The following is a 14,913-nucleotide window of genomic DNA, read 5'->3' on the forward strand; positions in this document are numbered from 1 at the left end:
ATGCTGAGAAACAACTGCCTATCGCCACGGTACAACTAATTAATACCGAACTGCAGACCAATGATGGTAAAAGGAAATGTACAGCGCAGGACGATTTTACTGCTACGAAGCACTTGCACAAACACGCTGTATGCATCCGACAGTTCATGCAGTAAGATGTTTGACGAAGCTTCTTGAGGAACCAATAATTTCGACTTTCTGTTTGGTGTGGTAACGTCACTCGAGTTCTTGCGTGTGTGGACGAGCAGTTGGACTGCTCGAAGCAGCTCAAAGTGTCACTAGTGTGGCGACAGTAATGAGGTATCCAAAAGTGGTATCTCGAGATTAAAGGCGGCGTCTGAAGGTGGAAATGCTATGCGAAACAATGCCGGTGGTTGTAGACGAACCACCACACCGCAGGAATAGCGATACGTGTCCCTAGTGGCGAAAAGCAGCAGACATTACAACCGTCACCGTTACCCGTTTCTCTACCACAACCAGTCTACGTACATTAAATTAGACTGGTTCTTATGTCGAAACCCTGAAAAACGCACCCCACTTGAATCACGCTAGCGTCGAGGAGTCCCTTTGTGTGGGGGGAATGTTGGCTGAGGTCAACAACAGGGGCTCAGAATGATGTTCTTCGACAAACTCCACTTCACTGTGGCAACAGATCCTGGCCACCAGTTGGAGTGGAGAGAGAAGGGAACACGTTACACACCTCGGATGTTCATGAACGTCATCGATATGGCCTAGGGGACACGATGTGGGCAAGCTTTGCATGCAATGAATGGCCAACTACCGCTGCATACCTTTGCTCAAGGTACAGTTACAACAAAGTGGTATTGCAGGGAAATTATTCTAGATCATGTTCGTCTCTGTATGGGTGCCGTACGTCAGGACTGTCTACTTATGGATGACAACGTCCGCCGACAAAGGTCCGCTGAGGTATGGGGCACAATGGAAAGTGAAAATATTGAATGTATGGAACGCTTATTTACTACCCAGGCCTAAATCCTATGGACAAGCCCAACAAGCACTTGGGGCAGACGTATTCCTCATCGAACGCCCCCTCCTCGAATAATGCAAGAACCGAAATCACTTGGAGAGAGAAGTGGGACTGTATTCCCCCCCCCCCCCCCCCCCCAGAATCCTGAAAAGTATGGCTGCCAGCAAAAACGACAGGGGCTAAACGTGCTTTCCTTACTGAGTTCGATATCGGCTTTATATTGGGAATGCTATATGTATGAAATAGGAATGTTATTTATGTCTCTTATCCTGTTTTTCCATGTGGTGAAATCTTTAGGATTTTTCTTTATAAATATACCCCTGTTACATACATAGGGTGTTTCACGTCGTCCATTGTTTCCTGTGAATATTCCTGTCCAGTAACGTCTCTGTTCCGTAGCATTTGTCAACCAGTGTAAGGTGACACCTGACGTGACCAATAATTGCCTTTTCGCAACATACGGGCATGCACTTTCATGTAGAAATTCAGAATAATAAATGTAGAATCAGTACAAAATGGCAATGCAATAATTCATAGTAGTTACTCTACACAATAGTAATATAATTTTATTTAATTATCCTGCACATATGCGATGTAGTAAGTTACTAATTAAATTCTTTGAGCTTATTACTTCGTTGAGCTTATTACTGATTAATACAGAACTTTTATTTTAGAGAAAGAATATCAATAAATGCGCCGTTACACATTTTCATTTAAATACGGGCAACGGGAATGGAATCATTATGAACGACGAACCAAACTAGTTTTTATAATTAAAAGAGGTTATTATTGCCAAAATTCTCTGAATGAAATGGAGAAATCTGTATCGTAGCCGTGATATTCTCTCCGTCTTAACGAGTAGCTGCCGCCACAAACTAACAAAGTCCCGTTGAGACTGTGACCTGGCGCGAGTCTGTGACCATATGTAGTGGCCTGATAAGGGGTCACGAACCGATCACTGCATGAATATATAAAAATAGTTCGTCTTAAATGAGTTTATTTGTGACTGTAACTGCTTTCTGAGTTCTTAAAGCCTCTGATGATGTATGAAGTGAAATTTGTGGTAAGTTCGTATGGGACCAAACTGCTGAGGTCAACGGTCCCTAGGCTTACACACTACTTAATCTAACTTAAACTAACTTACGCTAAGGACAACTCACACACTCATGCCCGAGGGAGAACTCGAATCTTCGCCTTGGCTAGGCGCACGAAACCCCGCGGCTATCCCGCGCGGCTCTGACGATGTCTCCAGTATTGTAAGACAAAACGTTAGGCAGAAAAGCATGCCCTGGACGACAGCCTATTGTCCAAACACATATCACGTTTGTCGTTAATCAAGGTGATCGCTGCATTTGGACAACCAGTTACTCGGGTGACCAACTGCTCGAAGCGTCTAACGCGCCACGGATGTAGGCCTATGTGGGAATTAGTGTGTTTTGGGGGATAGTCATCTGAGCTTCTATGCGACTTGTGGTAGTAATCGAAGTTATCGTACCAGTTGTGGACTACGTAAACAGTATTGCAGCAGCATGCTTCACTTCATCCTTGACGCCTTACCCTATCGGGATGGACATTTTCCGCTTCATAGCTGCTCGAATCACAAAGACTAATTCGTGCTACGTAGGCTTAAGGAATATGATAGATGTCCTGAACAACAGATTCGACGGTCCTGAAAGCGATAGGACGCTATCGTGCGTCAGGTCCGTGACCACAAACCACTAGTCCATAATTTACTGGAATGGAGCGTTCTGTGTGTAGATGTCTGGTTACGTATACGTCCGTAAACCTACCAACTGTTTATCGAATCCATGTTATGCAGAATGGCGGCTTTGCTTTGTACCAATGGTGCACCAATACGGCATTATGAAGGTGATAATAATGTTTTACTTACATTCATTGCCCTGGCAACAAAGTTTTAAGGCACCACTGAATACCATCATTCACAAAAGGTGGTGTGTGTTTGATATGCGCTGATGTTTTCCGATCCCGAAGAATGCGTTACCTTCCATCAGCCCGAGTTCGTAGCTGAGCGATCAGGGCTGATCACTATAATGTGGAGGATTCTGGTTCGATTCCCGATACGGCCAGGGACTTTTTCTTGAGGGAAGGACTCTTACAGTGTGCCGTTAGCATTGTGAGGCCAACTGAGAAGTTACTCGAACGATTATGACCTCCACGTGAGAAAGACCCCCTGAGTCGTGTGCTGATCACATTTATTGTTCTGTGTCGAGGCGCAAAACACACAAATCTTTCTTCAACTCGACTGTTGTTCGTGTTTTCTGTGCTACATTTTAACGCTGTGACGATTTATTTTCCCAGTTAAATGCAATGTAGACTCGGCATAGAACACTTAACGTCAAAGGAAATCCTCGAGCCTAAAGTGAACTCATAAAGTTCTACCCGTTGTTGATCACCATGACAAAGGGCCTGTAGCAAGTGAACTCTGCATTGATTTGAAACACAGACATCAGTACAAAACAGGCCAGAAGACATGTAAGGTATGACTGACTCTGGGCTGGCACGACGATCAGATTGTCACCCCTGAGGTTGTTCGTTAGTATGAACACAGTTACGGTGATCATTATCTACGAGTAGAACGCTGCACTCGAATAGGTTGCACCATTTCAGTTTAAAGTGAAGCGCCAATAGGAAAGCTTTAGAGGCGTCTGTGGAACAGTCAACTGTAACAGCCATCATGCCACGTAAGTGCAAACGGAGTCAAAATGACGTCGTGCAGCGTGGAATCGGCTCCAATTGACAAGTAGTGCTGACGACTTACACCTCACAGGCTGTCCACGTTTGGCAGGTGCATGGGTTGATCCATATCTGCAAATTTTGAGTTACAGTAATCATGGACTAAGTTCTCCAGAAATGAATTAAACGTGCGAAGAGGCTAAAGGACATCATTTACCACATCAAACTGTTAGGAGGCGATTGAATGATATGAATCTCCATTCTCTGCGTCGATGGAGGACACCACGTCACACACCGTAACACCATGGACTCCTTTTCAGACTGGGAAGAAGTCATACTGAATGGATGCTCCAGAAATGGAATGCTGTGTTGTCTATAGACGAAACGGTAATGACGATACTCCCAGAAATCGTGTTATGTGACAACCCAGAAGTGTCGACAACCTTGCCGGCCGGGGCGGCCGAGCGGTTCTAGGCGCTTCAGTCTGGAACCGCGCGACTGCTACGGTCGCAGGTTCGAGTCCTGCCTCGGGCCTGGATGGGTGTGATGTACTTAGGTTAGTTACGTTGAAGTAGTTCTACGTTCTAGGGGACTGATGACCTCAATTGTTAAGTCCCATGGTGCTCAGTGCCATTTGAACCATTTTATTTGTCGACGACCTTCAATACTGTGCCACCCATGTGCAATAAGATGGTTGGGGAGTTATATTCTCAGGTGATATTATTTGGGGCCATCATGCACGTCTCGTACTTGTTGAGGGCAATGTATCTGCTGTGCAGTAGATTCTGCGACCAATGGTGAGGCAGTACCACAAATATTTTGGTGACAACTTCACGTTGATTAATAACTCGGTGTTCATCGTGCTTTTCTTGTAAACATGCTCCTTCAGCATGACAGGATCACTACACCTGAGTGGTCTGTCTTTTCCCTGAACATAAACCCTGTAGAAAGTGTGTGGTGTAGATTGAAACGGGCTCTGTCTGGATGTCGACAACAAACAAGCACTCTGCGCGTCATACGCAGAATCGACGTTGAAGAGTGGTACAGTTTGGACGAAACAGAATCCAACATCGCGGTCCATTTGAGGGGGCAGCGCGGACAATGATCTCAGAAGGAACGTTTTACGTGCGAGGTCGCAAGAGGCCGACGATGTTTAGTGCTCAGAATCGACTTTGAAGAGTGGGACAATTTGGTCCAGGGATGGTTTGATGATATCATGAACGGTATTCCGCGGCAGATTAAAGCCTGCATTCGATGCACCACATGCTGGTCTTGCTCAGGAGAGCTGTGAAATACTCTTATGGAAGCATATGATGTCTCGTCACAGATTCTTTTTTTTTGATTTGGTGATATGGAGGCACTGCAAATGAACTGTTAAGCGGCAAAACTAGTAAGGGGACCTAAGAGCAAACATTTTCTTAAAGCCGGTGTTACTCAACCATGCGGAGATGTTGCCAGCCGCCAGCCGCAAAGCGTAAACATTTCAACAACGTAAGTGGGTCAAACAAAACAGCCACCTCACCACATTTAAGACAGTCTGCCAGCAACTCAGGAAAAAACCGCCTTCATTGCTCCCGTAACACAAGAAACACAAAGGAGGCCGCGAAAATGACTAGCGAGAGTTTGGCTAAGCTGTAAAGACTCTGTAGCCAATTCGTTTAGCAGATGTAATGGAGATGAAGACCGCTGACTGTTCGGAGACCTAAATCAGTTGGGTCATTACGAAAGACGTCGCAGAGTAGAGCCTCTCCTCGGCGCCATTCGCTATGGTAGGGTAATATCTTTTGTGTGATATTGTTCTAGTGTCGGTCATGCACTTGCGATCCAGGCCCACAGCATCCAATACTGACGTCATCACAACAGCCAGCCCTGATAGTTGACCGAGGATCTGTGAACACAACTCCAGTTCAGGGTGGAAGTTGCCCTAAACTCCGGAGTCACCCGGGTGTGAAGCCGGAGTATCACTATTCAGCAGGATTAAACGGCATCCAACATAACGGTCCATCTGAGGGGCACGCGGACATTGCTCTGACAAGAAACGCCTCAAGTGCGAGGTTGCAAGAGGCCAATGATGTTTACAGCATCCGACGCCCCACATATTGTGTACCTTGCGGCCACAGTGTTAGCTGCTAATGACAACAGGTGGCGAGGGAGGCAGGCGGGGAGAGAGGGGCGGGGCACTTAAGGTGTCCAATGGTGAGCGCAGTATCAGGTTATGGAGCTTCGTTAAACCCCTTAACCTTGGAAATTACAGGTACGAACACAGTTGTATCAGGAGCAGCTACCTAACATCATTGCCTTAACGCATTCGTAAGCTATTATGCCGACTTTTACTCTGGATGGTACACTGGCTGGAAATTTATTTATTGTGCTGCGAGAATTTGGAGGTGCTCTGCCCCCTACGATTCTTGCCTGATCTTGCAAGGGCAGTACATCACAGCAAGCAAGAGTTGGAAAATGGCGTAAGAAAACTACTACTACGGTATGAGCACTGCTTTTGGCTAGTAGCTAGTCAGAATAAGTTTCTTTTACTTGAATCTGGTCTGTGTGTAAAAACCACACTCCTTTACAGTAAACTACCCCTCCAGAAAAGTGCGTGACATTACAGTTCATACCTCCTAGAACCACTGGAAAAATTCAGATTCTGGATGTTTGTATTTTCCATGTCTATAAAACATGTTATCACACTATCTGCAGCTACGCCCTATAAAGGAGAGCCAGTTCCACGATAAGCTCCATGACAGACTGTTTCACATCTGATTGTGCGCCATCACATTTCATCAGTTTCCATCACGCCGTTACACCAATACGATTCTATATGCATTCCTGAAGAGCGGATAGCTACCTGAAAGTCCTGCGCGGTTTGTAGCCCCCTATGGAGTTAGCCTTCGATCTTGGTGTTGCGAACCTTAGTGATCGCTGTGGCGCTAGACTTTTCATTCGCTGTTAATGGTGCAAGTTAATGCTTTGTTTTGAACATTTCTTGAATGTCGACTATGTCCATTTTGTAATGTGTAATGCACACATCGTATACAATGTTGACCTCTGGACAGTCATAGTCACCCCTTGATGCACATGGTGAATCATTTTTCCTATATTATTGTTAATACAATACTTTCAAAAGTGCCTTACTAAAGATCTCGCACTGAAGGGATTCCTTGTGAGAAAGATCGAGAATTCACTGAAACGTTGTATGCAACAAAATACGCACGCCGTGGTTGCCGCCATCTCCAAAAGCAGTGCCTACCTCGCCAGGGGAATGCAGAACAGCCGCATGAGGGACTCATCGACTCCCACTCCGTGCTGATGTAGCGTTCTCGGTAACCGTGAGTCTGCTATTGGATTCACTGAATTTTTCTCTGGATTACGTAGCCGCCAGTCGGCGCAGATGAGGCAGCAACGACTTGTATAATATTGAGTACTTTTTACTGTCATCAATCATCTGGCGCCAAGTCTGTGCCAACATCAACCATGCGGCCCTTCCCACGGAAGTTTCAGCGCTGTGGTACAGCGTGGTCAACAATCTAATAGCTACAAGCCACCGCCTAGCAACCATCCGCTTACGCTCCTCGGCTGCTTGCGGCCCATGTGGCGACGTGGACACTATAGAGCATCGTCTATTATGCCCTCATATCACGGAGCTGTGGGACCTTGAGCGTGTGATGTTGGCGCTTATCGGTGGGAAAACACCGGACAATGTGTCAATCGACTGGTTTCTCACCCCTGACATTCAGACCAACCCCCGGACACGACGTAGCGCAATGGTGTGGCTCTACGGCCACACCGTTTTCACTATGTATGACCTTCGCCTAATTGATGCTGTCTCCTTCATGGACTACCTTTGCAGGCACCATCGTCTGGCGGAAACAAACCGACAATACGCCACTGCCTTTGCAGGGTTTCTTAAAGTGGCAATGATTCATGGCTATCAAAACGTTTTCCGGGCCAGCTGAGGCGACTCGTACAGAGATTGCTTGAGAGTGGCCCGAGATCTCTGTACCTCGGATTTTTGAACTACACATGATTTGACTTTGCTCTTCTCGGCTTTACTGGAGACTATTCTCTTCTGATAATGGTAAAATGACAATGGTAATATGGAAATTCTGTGAAATTTCTCAGAAAATTGGAAAACCCGTAATTTATCTTAGAATATTACAATTAGTTTATTCTCATAGGCGATCGGATTATCTCGCCAGTTTATTTCCATTTAACTGAGCCGCTCTCCTGTGTTTTACTTTTTTTCACTTCTGTCTTTATTTATCCCTTTCCTCTTAGTTTCTAAATTCATCTCTCGTTTCACACCTGCAGAAGGAGGTGTGTTTTCCGAATAGTGTGTCGTCGCCCCCTGAGGCATAGCAGAGTATGCCTACCCTTTTATTTTGTTTATGGCAATAAGTCTTGCTACTGAAAGCACCAAGGTCCCGCGTGCGGCGTCGACAGTAATGGATGGCGGCATTTTTGGAGAGGGAAAGGTAGGGCTGTAGGGGAGGTAGGAGGCCCAAGAAAAAAGAAAAGAAAAACAGAAAAAAAGACAAATAAAAAAAATTTCTAGCGATTTTCAGCCCATCAGAGGGCGGTCCCTACTCACGCCTCAGAACCACATTTTTTCTGTGCCTTCAATTTCGAAATAAAGGGGTGCTGCAAAACGTTTGTTCATATGTGTAGTTTCTCTCTACACTCTCGCAGAAGATGTAGTGATACCGTATGTGTTTCGTGTCCTTGAAAGGTATTGGCAGGTATTCTCGCCAAGGCGCTGAGGATTCACCCGGCCGGTGAGTGGAGAGTGCGGTGTGCACTGACAGCAGCCGACTTAATGGGGACCCACTCTGGCTCAGCCGCGGCCTCAGGCTCTGCCTGCGACTTTGCCTCTGCAGCGGTCACTTGCATTTGACGCTGCCTTAGCGACTCCGCCACCGGCTGCTCTCAGCCTCCTCAACTTAGGCGCTTCAGAGTTTGGCACGTCTTCCCTGCATTTCTTACTATCTCTGATTTAAAGTTCCAAACTGTTTGTGGGTTTTGTACGAGTGGCATCCATTAGAAATATAGTTTCACTCCTTGGCAACCGTTTTCCAAGCTATTTATAACTTGTTGACATTTTCGTTTACATAACAATTAAGAAGCTGCTGTCAAAATATTATACGATATCTGCAGGGTGTGCCGTAAAAATCAGCGAGATCTAACGTGGATGAAAATATACGATAACCGGAACAATAACGTTCTGGTAGTGCTGGACCCGGCAACGAGCCGTTTTCGACAGCTGCAAAACAGTAAAGCCACCTACATTCTGATTACTCAAAAATGGAAATACCATGTACAAAACAGGATTTCATTTTAGTTTCAACATTTTGAGTTTGAGTCTGATCCTAATTTCCTAAGCAGGCATGATTAATTTGTACAGTATGTGTTGCCATTGTGGGATTACTTACGAAGATCGTGCAGTTTTAGTACAGCCAAAGTGGGTCAGGCTTGTGGATGAACCAACAGGTTAGATACTAGTTGCCGAAAATATATGCTGCAACTGTGACAGATTTGTCAATAAACATTACACGGAAACAAAATAGTTTTTCACATGACATCATATCATTTCTATTGGTAATGGAACACCTCTTTTCTCAAAACAGTTCGGTTTTATTCAGGATTCTAGTACAACGTATTATTCCCAACTCGTCTGGCTACAACTCGTCTGGCGACACTATGCCTTCATGGGAGATCCTGCGTACCCACATGGTACTGCTCTGCTAAAGGAACTCGGAGCCAACGTCTCGCTGAGCATGTAACCTCCCAATCATCCACGTACCGCTTCCCATGGAGTGCATCCTTAGTTGGGCTAAACAGATGCATTTTTATTAAAAATGAAATTCAACCAGCTGTACTTAAGATTTTGTATTTACTTCGCTACTAGTTTCGACGTTGCGTCAACGCCATCTTCAGGCCCGTACACTTTGATGAAATCAGTTGTGTATGGCTCAGTCTTGAAGTCCACGGTGAGACAAACACGTACCCCACATGGATGGCGGGCACTAAGTCTTTTCCGTTAAACGAGTTGTAGTTGCTCATTCTCTCTGAAAAACTTGCTCATACAAGGTTTGGTTGGCATTAGTTTGGTCGTCTCCCACTTGACCCAACTATTAAAATTCAGTTCTGTTGTTTGTTTACAGAGCATTTAAACCAAAACGACACACAGTGAATCTATATGTGGACTTCGCTTACTATAACTCCGAAAACTACCGACTGTACTTCTAAGGGAAACCGTACTAATTCCATTTGGTGCATGAAAATGGAACTGTGCACTTAGTTCAACACTACAGTGAAAATGAAGATGTTTTGATAATATAATGTTGGATTCTACTAAGAAAAACTAATCTTGAGTTTGAACCCTTCAAATGCAAAATATGCATTACAACTATCTGTCGCGCCTACAGAATGAAAATTCATTACGTAACCCAAGAGACAGAGTGCTGGATGCTGGGAGGGAAGGACCGTCACAGCAGGCATATTTGAAGTATACATAGAATTATTGTAGTCCGTCTCAGTGTCGTGTGGAGCTATTGACCTGAAACTGGTTGAGGTACACGTGTCTCTTAGTACAGAATCATAGACCACCATTCTAAATAGTTGGCACGGTGCTATCACAAATGTTTTTGTTATGATGATAGCAGCAGTATTGGTATAGAGACACCTTAGCATACATTATCGGCTAAGAGTACACCGCACTACATACATGTTAATACCAGAAGTAGTGTACACTAACGAGCAAAAACATCGTGACCTCCTGCTAAGTTGCATGTTTGTCCACTTTTGGAGCTCGATACAGAAGCGATACAGCCTGGCATGGATTCGTCCGTGCTTGCTAGGTTTCTGGGTGTATATGACACCACACATACACGCACACATCAGGTAATTACCGTAAATTATAGACCGATAGCCTCTGGGCACTGAGGTGACGCCTGAAAGCGTGTCCTATGTTTAATACCGGGTTTATGTGTCAGTGTGGCATACTCAGAAAAGCCAGTGGAACCATGAAACCACTAATGATAACTGGTACGAGCAGATGAAACAAGTTTGGCTGGAAACAAAACGTACATTAAGTTTCAAGAAGTGTATTTATTCTTACCTACATGATAAACATAATTCAGCTGCATGTGCTATAATACTGTAAATATTACCAAGGACTATAATAAGACTCCACCGAAAGAATGTTAAAATATGGAACTACTACTGAAGGTTGCTCTGCAACTGGTGATTGATGAAACAATAGACAGGACTCAATCAGATTACTAGCAGCAACATCTGAGTCCCAACTGAGCGCAACTGCCACGGGAGGATCTTAATAGCAACTTATGGCCACATCGCCGATATATCGAACTCTACAGCTTGGAATCAGTCCATGCTCCTGACACCAACAATTACGCCCAGCCTGTACACCCTGGAATGCTTCTTGTCGCCCTGTGGAAAGCCCGCAGAAGACCCGGCAAGGCGTCCACCTAAACGAAGGCGAGAACAACAGCGCCCTCTATAACCTGCTGTTGCCGCCGGGAGACTGTAGCTGAACTCAGCGGAGCCGTGCTGATCACGATGGCGGCATTATTATATTTTCTGCTGAAAGATTGTCTCTCTCCTGGCGTCTGTACAGTTTAGACAACTATAGCAAGTCCTTTTTTTGTCTCAAAACTAGAGGAGATATGATATATTGAAATGTATGTGATTGTCACACATCGTTAGGTATTAACACTAAGTGTAACCGCAAAACATTTTCCTCCATAATTAACTCAGATGACGAACACAGACTGTGGGTACAATGAAAGAAGCACAATCAGCATCTTAAGTATCGGTCAATGCTCTGACTAGAAGCCCCATACACAATGTGCCTCTATTTAATTCAGCGCAAAGAGAATTAGCTGTACTCCATATTATATTTTTACATACCGACACTGTGTGTGTGTGTGTGTGTGTGTGTGTGTGTCTTCAAGATCGTGTACAGTCTTACAGGAAACACATAAAGTTGTCGCAATACTGAAGTATCGAGAAATCATTCATGATAGTTTCGGAATCGTAGTGTATAAAACAGTTTATTGTGAAGTGCTGGCTGTAATTTGAAATGTAAATGTCTCAGCTGTATTTTAATGTCGAGAGCTAAATCCAGAAGTAATTAACCACCGATAAAAGCATATTTTTAATTACTGTTTGTTTTATTCGTATTTAAGGAATTATCATACGGTTGATATATATTAATATTTTTATATACCAATAACAGTTCTTCGTTTCTTTTTGAAAATCTTTTTCATGAATAGAATAGAGAATAATGTCAGTTAAAAACACGGAATTGTGAGGTTGATATTGTTTATATAGTGTAAAGTCAAAAACTTTTACATAGAATTAGTTGCGCATCGAATTCATCATATTCTCGTAGGCAATTGTAGTTCAAATAAAATCAAATATGAAATCAATGATTAAACAGAATATACAGATTTGAATTTGGACGTCAAGAGTATTTTTCGACAGAAAAACACGTGTTTCAGGGTGACAGAACAAATCAGGACTACAGGGACAATTACCCATACTTGGTTCGGGTTCCTAATTCAGTTCCTCGTGAATGTCTAGTACGGTTTGCTGATAGAGATTATAGATGCAAAATTTATTCTAACGTGTTAAAACTAGTTGCAATTGAATCGTACAGCAATGGAGTATCGTAAACTGACTGTTGACAAATCATGTCGGTGTCTTAGGCCACCAGTTGGTGGTTAATGATTTTTGTTACGAAGTTGGTACATGATACTTGTTATTTTAATTTCACTACTGTCATGGACTGAGTGTGCCATTTGCCTTAATAAAATAACAGAAAAAGTAGGAATGAAACGTTGTTCAGTTATTTCAAATCAGTGAAGCATGAACCACTTAATTCTGCGCTGCAAATGATTATTAATTATGTATGTAAAGAAGTGACCATTATTTTTTGATAGTGATGATTCCATCAATGGGGTATGATGTTATAAAATATGGTTTTTGTTCCATTCCACTCACCCATTATATAACTTTTCATAAAGTTATTACACCTGGGTATATTTTGATTAGATATTAATGTTTAGAAACTGTTAAACTGGAATAGAAAAGGTCAGAATCTAGGTGCATGTATTTTGCGCCAGTGTCTCATTTCCAGTTAGTATTCGTGGGCTGTGGCGTAGACGAAACAACCTCGCTAACACCGACTAATACCAGGAAAGGAACAGTGGATATTAGGTTCCGCCAGTATTTAATATTCGCCTTTTCTTGTTATGGGGTCTAGGATATGGCTCGTATTTTAGCAAGCGGGGCTAATGACTTTTCGTGAGGAACCTAAATCCTTAAAATTACTATTCAAGCAGGACGCAGCTGTTCGTAAACACCAGCCATCGCCAAATGCCATAATGTCACATCAAAAGTTGCCCAGTTATTTCGCACTTGCACTTGCACTTGCACTAGTGATATATTAAACAGTCAACACCAGATCCGTGTGCTCTGTGTACGAGCCACACATTCCACTCACTCTCATCGCCTTCTGTCCGTTCCCCAGCAGCAGTGCTTTCAAATAAGTAGAGCAGCATGTGACATACTTTGTCAGAATAAAGGTCCAATGTACTACAGGAATAAAATCATCCTGAGAGACTCTACATTACGTATTTCTTTCTGAATATCGTAATAGGATTTTAAAGTACTTCCTTTAAGTTTTTAAGAATACGTAAGTAATTTCATCACCCATCATTAGACTTGTTCTCGTTGGTAACGAGACGTATTATTGTTAATTGTCACGTCGAATGAAACGGCTTAATTACAGCCCACAGTACTTAAGTCGTCTAATTGCCGTGATTGAAGTAAGAGCGGTCCAATTTCTCTGCGTTGTTATGAGTGCTTCTTATTGAAGACAGCACTCGGTTCGTGTTCCAAAGCGGAACATCTTACCCGTAACCGAAAAACTGCGTCCAGAACTGAAATCCACCTTCCACTGTTCAGATATCAATACTAAATATTAATCATTAAAACTGTCACGTCTAGTAAACAAATAACTACAGGCAAAGATTGTCTTTAGCTAGAGGCACTAAAACTAATTTTAAGTTTTTTTTAGATGCCATGTCAATCCGATGCCTTTATTGGGTTTCCATTACATTAGATATTACCTGCACTTACGAAGAAAAGGTATCTCAATTTTAATCGGATTTCGGTGCTTGTTTCTCTCCATCTCAGTTTACTGTTAGTTGTCCCTTTATTCACTTGTAACTATTGATTTTGATCGGAACCTGTAGTATGAGTAAGGAAGAACTGCTTTCATTTACGGTAGCCAATGTCGACCTCACCACAGAGGTAGCTTTGACGTATGTATATCACACGCCTGCCGTGATCCTCGAGCCGTGCTTGCATATTGTTCTATGAATTATTAAAAACTGTGTTGCAGACTGAGCTGATACAGAAGTTGCCCAATATAAAGGATAACTGTGCTAGCTGGATAATGTAATCTGGTGAGTTCGTTGAAATAATATTTCCGCTTAAGGCGATCTGCAAAGTGTGTTTGTTTTTACGGAGATCCGCCAAATGATGAAGGCTCTACTTCGAGCAGCCCGGGTCTATCACGTCGGCGGAGTCACCACCGACGCAGTCGACGCCTGTCCATTCAACAAGAAGCGTACAGCTGCAACAAATCTCTTGTGCCAATTGCCATATTAAAATGAAAATAAGTGAATCAATGTTCAATGTCATGTCCGCCTTTTAAGACATATTTAGTCTCTTCTTGGCCACACTAGAACCACGTGCATTTTACGTAATATTATACATTGTAGTTCGGTGAGGGTGACAGAAACTTTTAGGGATGATGGAAAAGGGTGAATGTATCAATCTGAATCTAGGAACCTTGCTTGGTTCATAAACGACTGAGTCAAAAGCTATAAGCGAAAATCTTTATTCATACCTCTGGCAGTGGTATACACGTACCGGTAGGACTGCCTAGGAGGCAACTTGAGAGACGGTGGTATGGACCAAAAACAGAAAAAGTGTCTGGTAAACATGGGCTCTACAATACATATCTTAAGGGCTATGAGCATTTTTGTTCATCTTCGATACTGTGAAACACCCATAGCTTCCAAGTTACCCATTTTAGAGCCCATATTTACTGGAAATGTTTCTTTTATTTTTGTCCTTACTACGTTCCCCAAAATTATGAAATCAAAGAGCTTAGGGTAGAAAAGACGTGCTTCACGTTATCG

The sequence above is a fragment of the Schistocerca gregaria genome, chromosome 1 (assembly GCF_023897955.1).
Source record: "Schistocerca gregaria isolate iqSchGreg1 chromosome 1, iqSchGreg1.2, whole genome shotgun sequence".
In the NCBI taxonomy this organism is placed as follows: domain Eukaryota; kingdom Metazoa; phylum Arthropoda; class Insecta; order Orthoptera; family Acrididae; genus Schistocerca; species Schistocerca gregaria.